Here is a 6,830-nt window from a genome sequence, read left to right as displayed (position 1 = left end):
CCCTGATTCACTCCCGCCCACCAGAAGAGGCAGCACCCTCAGCACAGCCTCGCTCGCACCAGCACCTCTCGACCAGCATCCCGCCAGCGCAGACAGCCTCGCACAGACGATCACCACAGACACACCAGCAGCCGCCCGGCCGCGTCTCCGAGCAAGCTTCTCCAATCAGCAGCTGCTGGAGGCCTCCTCGCCGGGAACGCAGCAGGATCCCATCGGATCTTCCTGTCCACTTGTCCCTCTCGGGCGTAAGTGCATGTGCGGGAGGCAAACCAGGCCGACCTGGCTGGTCCTCTCAGCTGTCATGGGCCACGCTTCGATCACACACCCATCCCACCGCTGGCTGGGCGGCGTTCAGTTTAGAGAAACAGGCCAGCTTCATTTGTCGCGAGGAGATCTGCAAGCAACGGGGTAGCCACTTCGCTGCGGAACGCGCAGCGGCTTCCGCGCAAAAGTAGCGCCCCCTCCCGCTGCGCTGCCTGTGGCAATAGGGCCCCTGTGTGGAGCTGCAAATCCTAATATTCGAGTAGATGGAAAGAAACTCCCCCAAGGGGAAAATATATTTCTGAGATCCTGTAGACTATATATAGGATATGTAAATACATACTTTGGTTGATGAGAGAAATAAACACATAAATGGACGATGGATATAGAAAATATGTAAACCAAACAAGATGAAAACATGTGAAAATATGGATTTGGAAATGAAGACATATTTTGACATAACACCCTGCACAGGGTCTGGATGAATGGCTGGGTTGCCAGATCAAGCCCTGCAGGAGAAACTTTTGTGAAGTTACACACCTAGGTGAACGCTCTCAATCTCATAAATTGAGAAAGAAGCCAGAATCTCAAACATCTGCGGATACAGGTAAGCAAAGCAAACCTTGTACCGCAGTCCAAAACTGTCAAGTTATCAACCCAGAAACGATGATGTTCCTCAACTGTAAGTAGCCAATGCGGCTGAACCCTGACCGTTGTCTTTAACCGGTGCAGTTTCACTTATACCCTACTCCTCTCCCTACCGCAGCCTTGGCAAACGAAGTAACAACCCGCATCCACGGCGACCAGCCTGGACCGGTGCAAAAGAATCAGCCCAAACCCTGATTCTGTTCAGTGAGAAAGGTCACGCCTAGGCGAAACCATAACCAGTAAGCTTCATCTATAAAGAGCGAACTTTGGAGGGCCAAGCAGCTAACCTCATCCGCTTTTTCACCACTTTCCCACAAAGTTCACTTTCTAGCTTACTTCACCTTCAAACTTCTTCATCTTCCCGCTTCTTCATTTTTCCACTTCTTGTGCTTTGTCACGTTTCTTTTCTTCTTTCGCATTACACGCTTTTTCTCACTATCTTGTCACCTGTCCGCTCACAATTCTCCTTATCCTGTCATCAATCACTTCTGCATCGCGAAGCCCTTGTCCCGTGCTGTAGATTATTCTTGTCTTGTTCTCTCATTTTCCGCTGCTTCTTCTCAGTTTCTTTTCTTTACCTTTCCTTGTCACCAAACTCTACTCCTTGTTGTCAATACCTCTGCTCTTAGGTAAGAGCTTATTCCTGTTTTCTTTTTTCTCTTCTAAAGACTGCAGCACTACTTGAACAAGACCTAATGAAAATAAATCTTAGCTCTTTGAATTCTCTCAGATTTACAGTCTCAACGATCAAACCCAAACATCAGGCCTCATCCATTGAGCTAAAAAGAGCAGAGACAAAATGGCATCAAACACCACTAAGGAAGAATTCTTGACCCTTCCGACCTTACTCGGCAGCAGCAACTATCCCATGTGGTTGCAGCAACTTTTCACCTACCTCACTCACTAGGAACTGTTTAACATCGTCATCACCAATCCTGGCGCCGCGCCCAACTCGGCAACAGTCAAAAAGCTGGCTGAAGCGGCTTATATCATCAGTTTGAAAATAGGCGACAAAATCTATCTCGGAATCGTGACGCCAGCTTGAATCTCCAACGGATACGCAATGTGGTCAAAGATCAAGCGAGTTTACGGATCCAACAGAATCCACAACCGCAACCAAGCCAACAATAAGTGGATCAATCTCTTTTTCAACGGGAACATCAATCAGTTTCTTGACCACGTGGAAACCAGTCTGGCTGAGTTTGCTTCCATTGGAAAATTCATCTCTGAAGGCGATATTTGTGGCTTTATTGTTTCTAAAATCTTGGCAAAACGACCAGGTATCACTGATCCACTCCTCATGAATGAGGTCTTGATGGAAGACTCCAAAGCTCTCATTGAAAAACTCCGGGACTTAGCCAACCATGAGAAAATGGTCCACAAACCTAATCACACCGAGAAAGCAGCAGTTGCTCTAGCCAGCAATCCTCGTGCTTGACCGCCACCCGGATGCAAGAATGGAATCCACAATCCGAACTCTTCACACCTGGAGTCCAAGTGCTGGGCAGTTCACCCTGAGCTACGACCAGTAAGAAAGCTTCCAGCTGCAACAAGTCACAACTCTGTCCTTTCCAATCCCACTCAGTCAACATCTTTGCTTGCGTACAACACTCCCGTGTTTGCCAATGTAACCACAGCTCAATTCATGCTCATGAACTCGGTCAAACTCACTCCCGTTCTCGATTCTGGGGCATCACACTGTGATTTTGCGTGATGAACTCTTTGTTGTAAATCAGATTTTTATTTTAAGCCAGTAGTAGTAACAGAGTGACTAACAAAACAATAAGAAAAATAAGAATCATAAACTCCATGAGTTAACAAGAAAGATTGAAGAAGAAAATAACAACTACTAACAGAATAAAGAAGCTATCTTTACTAATGAACTGAACACGAGTGACAACAATGTAGAACAACCAGAACTAGAACAACAAGTAAACTAAAGAAAACAAACATGATTTAGTTTTTGAAATCTAACAATGTAACTGAGACGTAACAGAAAACAAACGCTGTGACTTCAATTTTCTTGATTATTTCTCCTCCTGGAACGACGTTGACTTTGAGTTCTTGAGCTAACTGAGTTGTTAAACAGACATTGGTGCAAGCGAGTGATTGAGTTTGTCCTGTGTAGATTTTCTCTTTACCTGAGTAGCTGAAACTTTTAATCAACGGTTTTTCGAGTGTACTGAATTGGCGAGTTAGCGTCGTATTCCAAACCTGAGTTGAATCTGTGAATCAACCGAGAAAAAACAAGCGTCTAGAAACTTCGGCCAGTTGGGCCCGGCTTTTGGACACGCATCCACATGTACATCACATAATGAATATGCATTACGTGTGTGTCTCCAAATTACACTCAACACACACCACATGCTCAACAACCTTTCTTTCTTCCACCACACTGAGATCTGCGACATGCCAATCAGCACGGGAAGGGATCTGACGACTTGACTGCAACTAGGAAAGGATTGGCTCAAATCATGGCCTCGGATGGCCAAACAGTTGAACTCAAGGGCTGTCTCTTTGTCCCCGGCTTAACTCAAAATCTCATCTCGGTTGGCCAGCTCATGAGATCATCCTTTGTTGTCTCAAAAAGCAATGGGATTCATCAGGTTACCATCAACGGTTCTGTCAAGTTTGATTGCAACCTTACCAACGGTATCTTTGAGTTCATCCTTCCCATCGGTCCAATCCCGCAATCCATAACCAACCTAATCACCACTTCCCACTCACTCAAAATGACTCCTTTCCAAACATGGCACAACCAATTGGGTCATGCCAGCTCTGCAAGAATCAAGACAGCGCTCAACGACTCATCTCTTGTTCAAGTTAAAGCATGCAACCCTTGCATGCAGGGGAAGTCCTCCAAACTACCCTTCAAAGGAAATTTCAACGCAACATTGGCTCTGCTTGAAGTTGTGCACGGTGATCTAGTGGGCCCTATTACGCCATCCACCAACTCTGGTGCGTGTTACTTCCTCATGCTGGTCAATCAGCACACTGGATACATCAGTGTCACTCTCTTAAAAAAGAAGTCTCTCGCATGCAAAGCAATCATCGATTTCATGGTCTTCTTCAAACAACAAACAGGTCATCGCATGAAGAAACTCATCACCAATGGTGGTGGCAAATTCTGCAACAATCAGCTCTCTGATCAACTCAAAATTGCCGGTATCCAGCACAATGTCTCCCTGCCTTACACTCCACAGCATAACAGGGTGGCTGAACGGGCCAACAAAACCATCATCAACATGGCGTGGTGCATGATGATTAATTCCAATCTGGCCAAGGAATGGTGGGGCAAAGCGGTCCAAACGGCCATGCTTACCACCAATTGTGCTCCCTCTCTTGGACGCAGCAAGATCTCTCCGCTTGAGCAGCTCTTCAAAAAGGTTCCAAATCTCAAGTTCTTTTGACCCTTTGGCTGCAAAACCTGGATGATCAAGCCCAAGGAACTTTGAGCAGCAAAATTTGATCCTGTAGCATGGGAAGGAATCCTTATCGGCTAAACTAACAACTACTTGTTGTACCGCATCATTTTTTTAGCCAACAGAAAAGTGATTGAAACCCGGCATGCCTACTTCGACAAATCCGTCTTCCCTTCCATGACTGCTCTCAATCCAAGTTTCAATGTCTGCTCAAACTCCTCTTTTACGGAAATCATTTCCTCGCCAACCCTTCCTTTACACGACACTGACAAGCCCTCTTCTCCGCCACCTGCAGATCGCGCCTCTAACCTTCAACCCAATGACGCGGATGAGGACCGCATGGATCTTGATCTTGATGATTCGTACTTATCTGACGATGTCAGGCGTGGTGATGCCAAGAGTAAGTGTACTCTTCTAGCTACACCAGTGACTGCGCCGCAGTGCGGTGGTAAGCGCAATGAGAGCGCGGTGGAAAGGCAAAAATAACTAAAGTTATTTTTTAGGAGAAAACCCAAAAGGGTGGTAACGGAGGGGCCAGGAGCGCTTGGGGTATTTAAGTGCCCTCCGGTGATCTTACAGGGCCTGCGCACGAGATGCGCAGGGGTTTTTATAAAACCTGTGACTTCTGGGGCCCAGCTAAGGGTGTGTTTCAAACGTAAAAACGTTCCCAGGCAAGGGGATAAAATCCCAATAGAGAAAAGTGAAAGAGTGGACTTACTCAGAGAGGAAGTCCACGACAAAAGGACAAGCGAATCAAAGGAACAGAAGTCGAGGAAACGGTCAGGCTGGCGGACAAGTCTAGTAGACGAGGGCGAGGCTGGCGGTTTCGGCGAAGTGGTTGGTATGAATCTGGGGAGGCTTTTACTCGCTCAAAAGCCTCCTTTATATATTCTTGCGGCGACCGGTAGGGTCGCTGGTCTATTTTCAAATTCATTGCGGCTTCTCGGCCGCGGGAAGAACTAGTTAGGACAGGAGTGGTAGAGCGTTCTATTGCTCGCATCGCTCTTGTCCTCTTTACTCAACGACAAGTGTTACTCTTCCTTGGTCCGAGGAAGAGTTCCACTCTTTATGACGTTTTCTTGGTTGTTCATCTTTGGCCGGGGGAGACGCAGCAGTTTACTTCTTCACTACTCCCCTCTGGCCGTTTCCTGTAGAACGTTCTACGGGTTTTTTGTTAGTTCAACAATAGAAAACCCGTCCTCTTGGCCTGAGAACGGGTTTTTGGATCATGGCTACTATTCTTTCTCCGGCCGCTACCTGCGGCTGGAGTTTTGACAGTCTCTCCTTGATTCTATACATTGTTCGAGGGGAGGTCTTTTATTAAATATTCATTTTTGTATGCGCGGCGCTCTGCGCCGCTTTATTGTTCAATAATGAATATGGTATTCATTTTATACAAGGCGCTCTGCGCCGCAATAAATGTGTATTTTTAACAATTGTTATATATCAGTTAGCTGGGCTCTAACTTAATATAGTAGCCCGGCTGATAGACGAGCTCTCGCGCACGCCAATTGCCTCCAAACCTGCCCCGAAGCGGCTCATCGTGCATGGGCCTCGTCATCTCACCATCATTGAGAGTGACATCAACCCCAGCAACATTCTCCGCTATTCCAGACGAGCTCCGCAGGCGTTTTCTGCCACCACCGTCGAACCAAAGAACCACAGACAGGCTCTCAGCAGCACTGCCAGCATATTTGGCTGGGATGAAGTCATCCCAGCTTAACTGGGATGCACTCAACCAATTTAAAATGGGTTGATCTCATCCAATGAAATATAAACCCAAGAGGGGTACCTTGGATTTATATTTCATCATTTGAAATCAACCAAGTTTAAATTGGTTGAGTTCATCCCAGTTTAACTGGGATAAACTCAACCCAGCCCATTCTGCTGGCAGTGCAGCAATGACAGCAACCACTGGATGAAAGCTGAAGAGAAGGAAATCCAGAACATGCTGGATCATCATGTCTGGATGGAGTTAGCTAGTCAGGCAGGCCTTAATGTTATCCCCTCCACCTGGGCTTACCAAAAGAAGCTGGGAGCAAACAATGAAGTTCTTGAGTTCAAAGCTTGCATCTGCGCGCAGGGCTTTTGTCAAACCCATGGTCTCAATTTTGATCTCAAGTATGCTCCCACCGGCAAACCGTGTTTGCTTTGTTTCCTCCTCTCCTTTGCCATCATCAACAACCTTCTTGTGCACCAGCTTGACGTCAAATCCGCCTTCCTTACCTGCAATTTAGAAGAAACAGTCTACATGGCGCCCCCTCCTGGGTACAAGAACGCGGAAAGCATCATTCTCAAACTCAACAAAGCCATCTACGGCCTTAAGCAGGCTTCCTTGGCATGGTACAACCAACTAAGAAGCTTCCTTGTCTCCATTGGTTTTGTGAAATGTTCAAAAAGATTTTTCTAAGAAAGAATATGAATAAATAAAAATAAAAAACCAAACTATTGAATTTGTAAAAAATAAAGAAGAAAACCAAGAAAAAAAATAAGACTGTG

Source organism: Puccinia triticina, chromosome 18A (genome assembly GCF_026914185.1).
Source record: "Puccinia triticina chromosome 18A, complete sequence".
Classification (NCBI taxonomy): Eukaryota; Fungi; Basidiomycota; class Pucciniomycetes; order Pucciniales; family Pucciniaceae; genus Puccinia; species Puccinia triticina.
Note: the sequence above shows the minus strand (reverse complement) of the source record.